Here is a 15,802-nt window from a genome sequence, read left to right as displayed (position 1 = left end):
CGCTGCGAACGCTGCGGACGCTGCAGACGCTGCGAACGCTGCAGACGCTGCGAACGCTGCAGACACCGCGAACGCTGCAGACGCTGCAGACACCGCGAACGCTGCGAATGCTGCAGACGCTGCAGACACCGCGAACGCTGCGAACGCTGCAGACGCTGCGAACGCTGCAGACGCTGCAGACGCTGCAGATGCTGCGGACGCCACAGATGCTGCGAACACTGCGGACGCTGCGGACGCTGCAGATGCTGCGAACGCTGTGGACGCTACAGACGCTGCGGACGCTACAGACGCTGCGGACGCTGCAGACGCTGCGGACGCTGCGAACGCTGCGAACGCTACAGACGCTGCGAACGCTGCAGACGCTGCTAACGCTGCAGACGTTGCTAACGCTGCAGACGTTGCGAACGCTGCAGACGCTGCGAACGCTGCAGACGCTGCAGACACTGCGAACGCTGCGAACAATGCAGACGCTGCGAACAATGCAGATGCTGCGAACGCTGCAGACGCTGCTAACGCTGCGAACGCTGCAGACGTTGCGAACGCTGCAGACGCTGCGAACGCTGCAGACGCTGCGAACGCTGCAGACGTTGCGAACGCTGCAGACGCTGCGAACGCTGCGAACAATGCAGACGTTGCGAACGCTGCAGACGCTGCGAACGCTGCAGACGCTGCGAACGCTGCGGACGCTGCAGACGCTGCGAACGCTGCAGACGCTGCAGATGCTGCGGACGCCACAGATGCTGCGAACACTGCGGACGCTGCGGACGCTGCAGATGCTGCGAACGCTGTGGACGCTACAGACGCTGCGGACTCTGCAGACGCTGCGGACGCTGCGAACGCTACAGACGCTGCGGACGCTGCAGACGCTGCGGACGCTGCGAACGCTGCGAACGCTACAGACGCTGCTAACGCTGCAGACGTTGCTAACGCTGCAGACGTTGCGAACGCTGCAGACGCTGCGAACGCTGCAGACGCTGCAGACACTGCGAACGCTGCGAACAATGCAGACGCTGCGAACAATGCAGATGCTGCGAACGCTGCAGACGCTGCTAACGCTGCGAACGCTGCAGACGTTGCGAACGCTGCAGACGCTGCGAACGCTGCAGACGCTGCGAACGCTGCAGACGTTGCGAACGCTGCAGACGCTGCGAACGCTGCAGACGCTGCAGACACTGCGAACGCTGCGAACAATGCAGACGTTGCGAACGCTGCAGACGCTGCAGACGCTGCGAACGCTGCGGACGCTGCAGACGCTGCGAACGCTGCAGACGCTGCGAACGCTGCAGACGCTGCAGATGCTGCGAACGCTGCAGACGCTGCGAACGCTGCGGACGCTGCAGACGCTGCGAACGCTGCAGACGCTGCGAACGCTGCAGACGCTGCAGACACCGCGAACGCTGCGAACGCTGCAGACGCTGCAGACACCGCGAACGCTGCAGACGCTGCAGACACCGCGAACGCTGCGAATGCTGCAGACGCTGCAGACACCGCGAACGCTGCGAACGCTGCAGACGCTGCGAACGCTGCAGACGCTGCAGACGCTGCAGATGCTGCGGACGCCACAGATGCTGCGAACACTGCGGACGCTGCGGACGCTGCAGATGCTGCGAACGCTGTGGACTCTACAGACGCTGCGGACTCTGCAGACGCTGCGGACGCTGCGAACGCTACAGACGCTGCGGACGCTGCAGACGCTGCGGACGCTGCGGACGCTGCGAACGTTGCTAACGCTGCGAACGCTGCAGACGCTGCGAACGCTGCAGACGCTGCAGACACTGCGAACGCTGCGAACAATGCAGACGCTGCGAACAATGCAGATGCTGCAGACGCTGCTAACGCTGCGAACGCTGCAGACGTTGCGAACGCTGCAGACGCTGCGAACGCTGCAGACGCTGCGAACGCTGCGGACGCTGCAGTGCTGCGAACGCTGCAGACGCTGCGAACGCTGCAGACGCTGCAGACACCGCGAACGCTGCGAACGCTGCAGACGCCGCGAACGCTGCAGACGCTGCGAACGCTGCAGACGCTGCGAACGCTGCAGACGCTGCGAACGCTGCAGACGCTGCGAACGCTGCAGACGCTGCGAACGCTGCAGACGCTGCAGTAACTGCAGACACCGCGAACGCTGCGAACGCTGCAGACGCTGCAGACACTGCAGACACCGCGAACGCTGCGAACGCTGCAGACGCTGCAGACACTGCAGACACCGCGAACGCTGCGAACGCTGCAGACGCTACAGACGCTGCGAACGCTGCAGACGCTGCTAACGCTGCGAACGCTGCAGACGCTGCGAACGCTGCAGACGCTGCTAACGCTGCGGACGCTGCAGACGCCGCGAACGCTGCGAACGCTGCAGACGCTGCAGACACCGCGAACGCTGCAGACGCTGCAGACACCGCGAACGCTGCGAACGCTGCAGACGCTGCTAACGCTGCGAACGCTGCAGACGCTGCTAACGCTGCAGACGTTGCTAACGCTGCAGACGTTGCGAACGCTGCAGACGCTGCGAACGCTGCAGACGCTGCAGACACTGCGAACGCTGCGAACAATGCAGACGCTGCGAACAATGCAGATGCTGCGAACGCTGCAGACGCTGCTAACGCTGCGAACGCTGCAGACGTTGCGAACGCTGCAGACGCTGCGAACGCTGCAGACGCTGCGAACGCTGCAGACGTTGCGAACGCTGCAGACGCTGCGAACGCTGCGAACAATGCAGACGTTGCGAACGCTGCAGACGCTGCGAACGCTGCAGACGCTGCGAACGCTGCGGACGCTGCAGACGCTGCGAACGCTGCAGACGCTGCAGATGCTGCGGACGCCACAGATGCTGCGAACACTGCGGACGCTGCGGACGCTGCAGATGCTGCGAACGCTGTGGACGCTACAGACGCTGCGGACTCTGCAGACGCTGCGGACGCTGCGAACGCTACAGACGCTGCGGACGCTGCAGACGCTGCGGACGCTGCGAACGCTGCGAACGCTACAGACGCTGCTAACGCTGCAGACGTTGCTAACGCTGCAGACGTTGCGAACGCTGCAGACGCTGCGAACGCTGCAGACGCTGCAGACACTGCGAACGCTGCGAACAATGCAGACGCTGCGAACAATGCAGATGCTGCGAACGCTGCAGACGCTGCTAACGCTGCGAACGCTGCAGACGTTGCGAACGCTGCAGACGCTGCGAACGCTGCAGACGCTGCGAACGCTGCAGACGTTGCGAACGCTGCAGACGCTGCGAACGCTGCAGACGCTGCAGACACTGCGAACGCTGCGAACAATGCAGACGTTGCGAACGCTGCAGACGCTGCAGACGCTGCGAACGCTGCGGACGCTGCAGACGCTGCGAACGCTGCAGACGCTGCGAACGCTGCAGACGCTGCAGATGCTGCGAACGCTGCAGACGCTGCGAACGCTGCGGACGCTGCAGACGCTGCGAACGCTGCAGACGCTGCGAACGCTGCAGACGCTGCAGACACCGCGAACGCTGCGAACGCTGCAGACGCTGCAGACACCGCGAACGCTGCAGACGCTGCAGACACCGCGAACGCTGCGAATGCTGCAGACGCTGCAGACACCGCGAACGCTGCGAACGCTGCAGACGCTGCGAACGCTGCAGACGCTGCAGACGCTGCAGATGCTGCGGACGCCACAGATGCTGCGAACACTGCGGACGCTGCGGACGCTGCAGATGCTGCGAACGCTGTGGACTCTACAGACGCTGCGGACTCTGCAGACGCTGCGGACGCTGCGAACGCTACAGACGCTGCGGACGCTGCAGACGCTGCGGACGCTGCGGACGCTGCGAACGTTGCTAACGCTGCGAACGCTGCAGACGTTGCGAACGCTGCAGACGCTGCGAACGCTGCAGACGCTGCAGACACTGCGAACGCTGCGAACAATGCAGACGCTGCGAACAATGCAGATGCTGCAGACGCTGCTAACGCTGCGAACGCTGCAGACGTTGCGAACGCTGCAGACGCTGCGAACGCTGCAGACGCTGCGAACGCTGCGGACGCTGCAGTGCTGCGAACGCTGCAGACGCTGCGAACGCTGCAGACGCTGCAGACACCGCGAACGCTGCGAACGCTGCAGACGCCGCGAACGCTGCAGACGCTGCGAACGCTGCAGACGCTGCGAACGCTGCAGACGCTGCGAACGCTGCAGACGCTGCGAACGCTGCAGACGCTGCGAACGCTGCAGACGCTGCGAACGCTGCAGACGCTGCAGACACTGCAGACACCGCGAACGCTGCGAACGCTGCAGACGCTGCAGACACTGCAGACACCGCGAACGCTGCGAACGCTGCAGACGCTGCAGACACTGCAGACACCGCGAACGCTGCGAACGCTGCAGACGCTACAGACGCTGCGAACGCTGCAGACGCTGCTAACGCTGCGAACGCTGCAGACGCTGCGAACGCTGCAGACGCTGCTAACGCTGCGGACGCTGCAGACGCCGCGAACGCTGCGAACGCTGCAGACGCTGCAGACACCGCGAACGCTGCAGACGCTGCAGACACCGCGAACGCTGCGAATGCTGCAGACGCTGCAGACACCGCGAACGCTGCGAACGCTGCAGACGCTGCGAACGCTGCAGACGCTGCAGACGCTGCAGACGCTGCAGACACTGCGAACGCTGCGAACAATGCAGATGCTGCGAACGCTGCAGACGCTGCTAACGCTGCGAACGCTGCAGACGTTGCGAACGCTGCAGACGCTGCGAACGCTGCAGACGCTGCGAACGCTGCGGACGCTGCAGACGCTGCGAACGCTGCAGACGCTGCGAACGCTGCAGACGCTGCAGACACCGCGAACGCTGCGAACGCTGCAGACGCCGCGAACGCTGCAGACGCTGCGAACGCTGCAGGCGCTGCGAACGCTGCAGACGCTGCGAACGCTGCAGACGCTGCGAACGCTGCAGACGCTGCGAACGCTGCAGACGCTGCGAACGCTGCAGACGCTGCAGACACTGCAGACAACGCGAACGCTGCAGACGCTGCAGACACTGCAGACACCGCGAACGCTGCGAACGCTGCAGACGCTGCGAACGCTGCAGACGCTGCGAACGCTGCAGACGCTGCGAACGCTGCAGACGCTGCGAACGCTACAGACGCTGCTAACGCTGCGAACGCTGCAGACGCTGCGAACGCTGCGAACAATGCAGACGTTGCGAACGCTGCAGACGCTGCGAACGCTGCAGACGCTGCGAACGCTGCGGACGCTGCAGACGCTGCGAACGCTGCAGACGCTGCAGATGCTGCGGACGCCACAGATGCTGCGAACACTGCGGACGCTGCGGACGCTGCAGATGCTGCGAACGCTGTGGACGCTACAGACGCTGCGGACTCTGCAGACGCTGCGGACGCTGCGAACGCTACAGACGCTGCGGACGCTGCAGACGCTGCGGACGCTGCGAACGCTGCGAACGCTACAGACGCTGCTAACGCTGCAGACGTTGCTAACGCTGCAGACGTTGCGAACGCTGCAGACGCTGCGAACGCTGCAGACGCTGCAGACACTGCGAACGCTGCGAACAATGCAGACGCTGCGAACAATGCAGATGCTGCGAACGCTGCAGACGCTGCTAACGCTGCGAACGCTGCAGACGTTGCGAACGCTGCAGACGCTGCGAACGCTGCAGACGCTGCGAACGCTGCAGACGTTGCGAACGCTGCAGACGCTGCGAACGCTGCAGACGCTGCAGACACTGCGAACGCTGCGAACAATGCAGACGTTGCGAACGCTGCAGACGCTGCAGACGCTGCGAACGCTGCGGACGCTGCAGACGCTGCGAACGCTGCAGACGCTGCGAACGCTGCAGACGCTGCAGATGCTGCGAACGCTGCAGACGCTGCGAACGCTGCGGACGCTGCAGACGCTGCGAACGCTGCAGACGCTGCGAACGCTGCAGACGCTGCAGACACCGCGAACGCTGCGAACGCTGCAGACGCTGCAGACACCGCGAACGCTGCAGACGCTGCAGACACCGCGAACGCTGCGAATGCTGCAGACGCTGCAGACACCGCGAACGCTGCGAACGCTGCAGACGCTGCGAACGCTGCAGACGCTGCAGACGCTGCAGATGCTGCGGACGCCACAGATGCTGCGAACACTGCGGACGCTGCGGACGCTGCAGATGCTGCGAACGCTGTGGACTCTACAGACGCTGCGGACTCTGCAGACGCTGCGGACGCTGCGAACGCTACAGACGCTGCGGACGCTGCAGACGCTGCGGACGCTGCGGACGCTGCGAACGTTGCTAACGCTGCGAACGCTGCAGACGCTGCGAACGCTGCAGACGCTGCAGACACTGCGAACGCTGCGAACAATGCAGACGCTGCGAACAATGCAGATGCTGCAGACGCTGCTAACGCTGCGAACGCTGCAGACGTTGCGAACGCTGCAGACGCTGCGAACGCTGCAGACGCTGCGAACGCTGCGGACGCTGCAGTGCTGCGAACGCTGCAGACGCTGCGAACGCTGCAGACGCTGCAGACACCGCGAACGCTGCGAACGCTGCAGACGCCGCGAACGCTGCAGACGCTGCGAACGCTGCAGACGCTGCGAACGCTGCAGACGCTGCGAACGCTGCAGACGCTGCGAACGCTGCAGACGCTGCGAACGCTGCAGACGCTGCAGTAACTGCAGACACCGCGAACGCTGCGAACGCTGCAGACGCTGCAGACACTGCAGACACCGCGAACGCTGCGAACGCTGCAGACGCTGCAGACACTGCAGACACCGCGAACGCTGCGAACGCTGCAGACGCTACAGACGCTGCGAACGCTGCAGACGCTGCTAACGCTGCGAACGCTGCAGACGCTGCGAACGCTGCAGACGCTGCTAACGCTGCGGACGCTGCAGACGCCGCGAACGCTGCGAACGCTGCAGACGCTGCAGACACCGCGAACGCTGCAGACGCTGCAGACACCGCGAACGCTGCGAACGCTGCAGACGCTGCTAACGCTGCGAACGCTGCAGACGCTGCTAACGCTGCAGACGTTGCTAACGCTGCAGACGTTGCGAACGCTGCAGACGCTGCGAACGCTGCAGACGCTGCAGACACTGCGAACGCTGCGAACAATGCAGACGCTGCGAACAATGCAGATGCTGCGAACGCTGCAGACGCTGCTAACGCTGCGAACGCTGCAGACGTTGCGAACGCTGCAGACGCTGCGAACGCTGCAGACGCTGCGAACGCTGCAGACGTTGCGAACGCTGCAGACGCTGCGAACGCTGCGAACAATGCAGACGTTGCGAACGCTGCAGACGCTGCGAACGCTGCAGACGCTGCGAACGCTGCGGACGCTGCAGACGCTGCGAACGCTGCAGACGCTGCAGATGCTGCGGACGCCACAGATGCTGCGAACACTGCGGACGCTGCGGACGCTGCAGATGCTGCGAACGCTGTGGACGCTACAGACGCTGCGGACTCTGCAGACGCTGCGGACGCTGCGAACGCTACAGACGCTGCGGACGCTGCAGACGCTGCGGACGCTGCGAACGCTGCGAACGCTACAGACGCTGCTAACGCTGCAGACGTTGCTAACGCTGCAGACGTTGCGAACGCTGCAGACGCTGCGAACGCTGCAGACGCTGCAGACACTGCGAACGCTGCGAACAATGCAGACGCTGCGAACAATGCAGATGCTGCGAACGCTGCAGACGCTGCTAACGCTGCGAACGCTGCAGACGTTGCGAACGCTGCAGACGCTGCGAACGCTGCAGACGCTGCGAACGCTGCAGACGTTGCGAACGCTGCAGACGCTGCGAACGCTGCAGACGCTGCAGACACTGCGAACGCTGCGAACAATGCAGACGTTGCGAACGCTGCAGACGCTGCAGACGCTGCGAACGCTGCGGACGCTGCAGACGCTGCGAACGCTGCAGACGCTGCGAACGCTGCAGACGCTGCAGATGCTGCGAACGCTGCAGACGCTGCGAACGCTGCGGACGCTGCAGACGCTGCGAACGCTGCAGACGCTGCGAACGCTGCAGACGCTGCAGACACCGCGAACGCTGCGAACGCTGCAGACGCTGCAGACACCGCGAACGCTGCAGACGCTGCAGACACCGCGAACGCTGCGAATGCTGCAGACGCTGCAGACACCGCGAACGCTGCGAACGCTGCAGACGCTGCGAACGCTGCAGACGCTGCAGACGCTGCAGATGCTGCGGACGCCACAGATGCTGCGAACACTGCGGACGCTGCGGACGCTGCAGATGCTGCGAACGCTGTGGACTCTACAGACGCTGCGGACTCTGCAGACGCTGCGGACGCTGCGAACGCTACAGACGCTGCGGACGCTGCAGACGCTGCGGACGCTGCGGACGCTGCGAACGTTGCTAACGCTGCGAACGCTGCAGACGCTGCGAACGCTGCAGACGCTGCAGACACTGCGAACGCTGCGAACAATGCAGACGCTGCGAACAATGCAGATGCTGCAGACGCTGCTAACGCTGCGAACGCTGCAGACGTTGCGAACGCTGCAGACGCTGCGAACGCTGCAGACGCTGCGAACGCTGCGGACGCTGCAGTGCTGCGAACGCTGCAGACGCTGCGAACGCTGCAGACGCTGCAGACACCGCGAACGCTGCGAACGCTGCAGACGCCGCGAACGCTGCAGACGCTGCGAACGCTGCAGACGCTGCGAACGCTGCAGACGCTGCGAACGCTGCAGACGCTGCGAACGCTGCAGACGCTGCGAACGCTGCAGACGCTGCGAACGCTGCAGACGCTGCAGACACTGCAGACACCGCGAACGCTGCGAACGCTGCAGACGCTGCAGACACTGCAGACACCGCGAACGCTGCGAACGCTGCAGACGCTGCAGACACTGCAGACACCGCGAACGCTGCGAACGCTGCAGACGCTACAGACGCTGCGAACGCTGCAGACGCTGCTAACGCTGCGAACGCTGCAGACGCTGCGAACGCTGCAGACGCTGCTAACGCTGCGGACGCTGCAGACGCCGCGAACGCTGCGAACGCTGCAGACGCTGCAGACACCGCGAACGCTGCAGACGCTGCAGACACCGCGAACGCTGCGAATGCTGCAGACGCTGCAGACACCGCGAACGCTGCGAACGCTGCAGACGCTGCGAACGCTGCAGACGCTGCAGACGCTGCGGACGCCACAGATGCTGCGAACACTGCGGACGCTGCGGACGCTGCAGATGCTGCGAACGCTGTGGACGCTACAGACGCTGCGGACTCTGCAGACGCTGCGGACACTGCGAACGCTACAGACGCTGCGGACGCTGCAGACGCTGCGGACGCTGCGAACGCTGCGAACGCTACAGACGCTGCGAACGCTGCAGACGCTGCTAACGCTGCAGACGTTGCTAACGCTGCGAACGCTGCAGACGTTGCGAACGCTGCAGACGCTGCGAACGCTGCAGACGCTGCAGACACTGCGAACGCTGCGAACAATGCAGACGCTGCGAACAATGCAGATGCTGCAGACGCTGCTAACGCTGCGAACGCTGCAGACGTTGCGAACGCTGCAGACGCTGCGAACGCTGCAGACGCTGCGAACGCTGCGGACGCTGCAGACGCTGCGAACGCTGCAGACGCTGCGAACGCTGCAGACGCTGCAGACCCCGCGAACGCTGCGAATGCTGCAGACGCTGCAGACACCGCGAACGCTGCGAACGCTGCAGACGCCGCGAACGCTGCAGACGCTGCGAACGCTGCAGACGCTGCGAACGCTGCAGACGCTGCGAACGCTGCAGACGCTGCGAACGCTGCAGACGCTGCGAACGCTTCAGACGCTGCGAACGCTGCAGACGCCGCGAACGCTGCGAACGCTGCAGACGCTGCAGACACTGCAGACACCGCGAACGCTGCGAACGCTGCAGACGCTGCAGACACTGCAGACACCGCGAACGCTGCGAACGCTGCGAACGCTGCAGACGCTACAGACGCTGCGAACGCTGCAGACGCTGCTAACGCTGCGAACGCTGCAGACGCTGCGAACGCTGCAGACGCTGCTAACGCTGCGGACGCTGCAGACGCCGCGAACGCTGCGAACGCTGCAGACGCTGCAGACACCGCGAACGCTGCAGACGCTGCAGACACCGCGAACGCTGCGAATGCTGCAGACGCTGCAGACACCGCGAACGCTGCGAACGCTGCAGACGCTGCGAACGCTGCAGACGCTGCAGACGCTGCGGACGCCACAGATGCTGCGAACACTGCGGACGCTGCGGACGCTGCAGATGCTGCGAACGCTGTGGACGCTACAGACGCTGCGGACTCTGCAGACGCTGCGGACACTGCGAACGCTACAGACGCTGCGGACTCTGCAGACGCTGCGGACACTGCGAACGCTACAGACGCTGCGGACGCTGCGAACGCTGCGAACGCTACAGACGCTGCGAACGCTGCAGACGCTGCTAACGCTGCAGACGTTGCTAACGCTGCGAACGCTGCAGACGTTGCGAACGCTGCAGACGCTGCGAACGCTGCAGACGCTGCAGACACTGCGAACGCTGCGAACAATGCAGACGCTGCGAACAATGCAGATGCTGCGAACGCTGCAGACGCTGCTAACGCTGCGAACGCTGCAGACGTTGCGAACGCTGCAGACGCTGCGAACGCTGCAGACGCTGCGAACGCTGCGGACGCTGCAGACGCTGCGAACGCTGCAGACGCTGCGAACGCTGCAGACGCTGCAGACACCGCGAACGCTGCGAACGCTGCAGACGCCGCGAACGCTGCAGACGCTGCGAACGCTGCAGGCGCTGCGAACGCTGCAGACGCTGCGAACGCTGCAGACGCTGCGAACGCTGCAGACGCTGCGAACGCTGCAGACGCTGCGAACGCTGCAGACGCTGCAGACACTGCAGACAACGCGAACGCTGCAGACGCTGCAGACACTGCAGACACCGCGAACGCTGCGAACGCTGCAGACGCTGCGAACGCTGCAGACGCTGCGAACGCTGCAGACGCTGCGAACGCTGCAGACGCTGCGAACGCTACAGACGCTGCTAACGCTGCGAACGCTGCAGACGCTGCGAACGCTGCAGACGCTGCTAACGCTGCGAACGCTGCAGACGCTGCGAACGCTGCAGACGCTGCGAACGCTGCAGACGCTGCTAACGCTGCGAACGCTGCAGACGCTGCGAACGCTGCAGACGCTGCTAACGCTGCGAACGCTGCAGACGTTGCAAACGCTGCAGACACCGCGAACGCTGCGAACGCTGCGAACGCTGCAGACGCTGCAGACACCGCGAACGCTGCGAACGCTGCAGACGCTGCAGACACCGCGAACGCTGCAGACGCTGCAGACACCGCGAACGCTGCGAATGCTGCAGACGCTGCGAACGCTGCAGACGCTGCGAACGCTGCAGACGCTGCAGACACTGCAGACACCGCGAACGCTGCAGACGCTGCAGACACTGCAGACACCGCGAACGCTGCGAACGCTGCAGACGCTGCGAACGCTGCAGACGGTGCGAACGCTGCAGACGCTGCGAACGCTACAGACGCTGCGAACGCTGCAGACGCTGCTAACGCTGCGAACGCTGCAGACGCTGCGAACGCTGCAGACGCTGCTAACGCTGCGAACGCTGCGAACGCTGCAGACGCTGCAGACACCGCGAACGCTGCGAACGCTGCGAACGCTGCAGACGCCGCGAACGCTGCAGACGCCGCGAACGCTGCAGACGCTGCGAACGCTGCAGACGCTGCAGACACCGCGAACGCTGCGAACGCTGCAGACGCTGCAGACACCGCGAACGCTGCAGACGCTTCACAGACACCGCGAACGCTGCGAACGCTGCGAACGCTGCAGACGCCGCGAACGCTGCAGACGCTGCGAACGCTGCAGACGCTGCGAACGCTGCAGACGCTGCAGACACTGCAGACACCGCGAACGCTGCAGACGCTGCAGACACTGCAGACACCGCGAACGCTGCGAACGCTGCAGACGCTGCGAACGCTGCAGACGGTGCGAACGCTGCAGACGCTGCGAACGCTGCAGACGCCGCGAACGCTGCAGACGCTGCGAACGCTGCAGACGCTGCGAACGCTGCAGACGCTGCAGACACTGCAGACACCGCGAACGCTGCAGACGCTGCAGACACTGCAGACACCGCGAACGCTGCGAACGCTGCAGACGCTGCGAACGCTGCAGACGGTGCGAACGCTGCAGACGCTGCGAACGCTGCAGACGCTACGAACGCATCGGAGCTTTTAATATCTCACTCACTTTTTACTCAGAAGGATCTAAACTCTGACCGCAGAGCTTTCTATTTTACTCCACTACAATTGTAATCGTGAATGTGACGTCACACAAGCAAATGTAACGCTCAAAATCACAACTCACCAGGAGCGACGGGTGCAGAGGAGCGACGGGTGCAGAGGAGCGACGGGTGCAGAGGAGCGACGGGTGCAGAGGAGCGACGGGTGCAGAGGAGCGACGGGTGCAGAGGAGCGACGGGTGCAGAGGAGCGACGGGTGCAGAGGAGCGACGGGTGCAGAGGAGCGACGGGTGCAGAGGAGGACATTTCACCCCCTGCTGTCGCCTCATTAGACTTCTGAATCTGCCTCGATCTATTTTAACAGAGACAAGATTAGAAACATATTGTAAAACGTGTTCTAATGATGCTGCCTGACCTGAGCACTGACCTGAGCACTGACCTGGGCACTGACCTGAGCACTGACCTGGGCACTGACCTGGGCACTGACCTGAGCACTGACCTGAGCACTGACCTGAGCACTGACCTGAGAGCACTGACCTGAGCACTGACCTGAGCACTGACCTGAGAGCACTGACCTGAGCACTGACCTGAGCACTGACCTGAGAGCACTGACCTGAGCACTGACCTGAGCACTGACCTGAGCACTGACCTGAGCACTGACCTGAGCACTGACCTGAGAGCACTGACCTGAGCACTGACCTGAGCACTGACCTGAGAGCACTGACCTGAGCACTGACCTGAGCACTGACCTGAGCACTGACCTGAGCACTGACCTGAGCACTGACCTGAGAGCACTGACCTGAGCACTGACCTGAGCACTGACCTGAGCACTGACCTGAGAGCACTGACCTGAGCACTGACCTGAGCACTGACCTGAGCACTGACCTGAGCACTGACCTGAGAGCACTGACCTGAGCACTGACCTGAGCATGGACCTGAGAGCACTGACCTGAGCACATCATATCGCTGAATACAATCTTGATTGTTCTGGCACAGTTTGGATGATTATCACGCTCTTTATGACTCTAATAACATGTTTATGAGCCTGATATTTATAAAGAATATGGACTTAGTCCATCTGAGTTTAATTGGCTTTAAAAGGCTATGAACTCTTTACATTGTCATCTAGGTTTTATTTGCATCTTAAATGAATCGTCTTACTGTAATCTTTATTGGGCTCATTCTTGTCTCACTGCCCTGTCTCCTGCACTCCTGCGTTGTCATGGATACTCACACCCAGGATTAAATGGGCGGGGCCAGAGCGGGACTGCTGCTTTATCTTTCTTCAGAAGAGCCAAGTCACAAACAGTGACTTTAGAGAGAGAACTTGACTCTTCACTCACAAAGCACGTGCTGCGCCTCCTGCAACACTGTAAAAGCTTGTCAAAACGATGCTGGTGTCAAGACGATGCTGGTGTCAAAACGATACTGGATTGTTTGCTGGATTCTTCCCAAAAATATTGGCAAGTCAGAGTAGAACTGTCCTGTGCCAGAGTGAGAGTATGAAATGGAGCAGATTTATACTTTTATTAGGGCCCGAGTGTGACAGACGAAGGGGAAAACCCTCGAGCAAGAGCTGAGCTGTAACTGTAAAATGTTGAGGGGAAACGCAAACATCAAGTAGTAAACAATGATAAATATGCAAGTAAATGGTAAAGAAAATTTGAGTGAAAACACAGGGGAAAAATATTGAAATAGTTAATAAAGTTAAAACCCTGATGGCATCCCTTACCTCCGGTGTCCACCACCGGGTTCGGGATTTGTCGCCGCGACAGGCACCGGAGACCATGTGACCACAGCTCCGAGCAGCCGCATTGACACTTGAGGTGGAGAACATGGTCCACTCAGACCACATCCTCCCCCGGGACATGGAGAAGCTCTCCCGGAGGTGTGAGTTGAAGACCCTCCTGACAGAGGGCTCCACTAGACGTTCCCAACAGACCCTCACAATGCGGCCAAGTCTGTCCGGCTTCCTCCTCCGCCAGAGGATCCAAATTGCAAAGTCTTTAAAATTGGCACAGATTTAGAGCTGGGCTCAAATGTACATTCCATAAAGTCGTCAAGATTCTATGTTACAAAGTGGCTCAGTAACGCCATAAACCACCCAGGTCGGCCATTATGGCTCAAACTTTACACATCAAAAATCCTGCCCTCATATTTGAATGAACTAGTTCTGGGGTTTTCATCCGACGGTCACCAAACTGACACATCATCATCAGGAAAAGCTGTTAACGAAGCAGTCATTTTAAAAGTAGAATGTCCGTCCGGATACCTCATGAGCCATTTGTGTATTGATGAGCTGGACATAATGATATGTGAACCCCTCAAACAAGCAAGATCACAGTGGTACTTCAAACACGATTGACTTGTTCAAGCTAGAATCTGTTTTGAGCTCCTTTGCAATCTTCCAGAACTTTACATACTGGGTGTTAAGGGGCGCCTCCCCTTCAGACTCAATCCTCTTTACCAATCAAGTTTGCATCAGGCTCTGGTTTATCCCTTACTTAAAGTAGATCCTCGCCTGGTCCCCACATTTCCTACCGGACTTTTTCCCGCATTGACGTTACCACATCTGCTTCTAGTCAAGGAGACATTGACCGCCTCATTATATCATGGAACACCGGTTCTCCATGGCCTTCAAGGTCTACACCCACCATAACCTCTGAGATCTCCAGTCCGCCAATCGGCACTGCCTCTGTTAAGCTTCTTTTGGGGTATTGATGCCCAGGAGCATGCAGCCCTCATCACCAGAAGCCCCAAAACAGCATCAACATCTGTACACTTGTGTTATTCATGTTTCTCGTATGTCAATAAACACTTTGCATCGTAGCTGGAGTCGTGGTCCTTGCTAGTGAAAAATAATAAAAAAGATTGGGGCTCTTTACAATGGCCCAACATCAATATTTAAAATAAATGGTCACTTTGACGGACTTTGGAGAGAGGGGTAAAGCAGGATAGTGCTTGGTCTCCCCTTCTGATTGCTTTGAACCTGGAACGATTGGCCCAATATATTAGACATTCAGGAACAATTTTATGGTGTCTCATTTGATGGGATAGAACAAAGAAGATGGCCTGCTATGCATCATTTCTTATACTGTTTTCACTGTCGCCCTCCGAGGGAACTGCTGTTGTGATTTTGGGGGTTACAAAAATGAATTACCGTATCTGACCAAATCAGAAAATTCAATACCCATGTGATGCATTGACTTAAAATGCAAAGAAGAAGAAGAGAGCACATTACGTCGGTGCTGGAATCTCTTCACTGGCTCCTGTCCAGTTTATAATCACATTTAAACTCCTCCTCCTGATTTACAAAGCCATAAATGACATGGCCCCTCCCACCTCAAAGATGCTCTAGAACCATATCATCCAAACAGAGCGCTTCACTCTCAATGCTGGCCTTCTGGTGGTGCCAAGAGTCTCTAAAAGCACAGAAGGAGGTAGAGCATTCTGGTGCCAAGAGTCTCTAAAAGCACAGTGGGAGGTAGAGCCTTCTGGTGGTCCCAAGAGTCTCTAAAAGCACAGTAGGAGGTAGAGCCTTCTGGTGGTGCCAAGAGTCTCTAAAAGCACAGTAGGAGGTAGAGCTCCTGTGTTATG

This window comes from Eucyclogobius newberryi, unplaced genomic scaffold, assembly GCF_026437365.1.
Source record: "Eucyclogobius newberryi isolate DKJ021-1_F unplaced genomic scaffold, fEucNew1.0.hap1 SCAF_10, whole genome shotgun sequence".
Taxonomy (NCBI): Eukaryota; Metazoa; Chordata; class Actinopteri; order Gobiiformes; family Gobiidae; genus Eucyclogobius; species Eucyclogobius newberryi.
The sequence above is the reverse complement of the archived record's forward strand: the minus strand, read 5'-3'. Positions refer to the sequence as shown.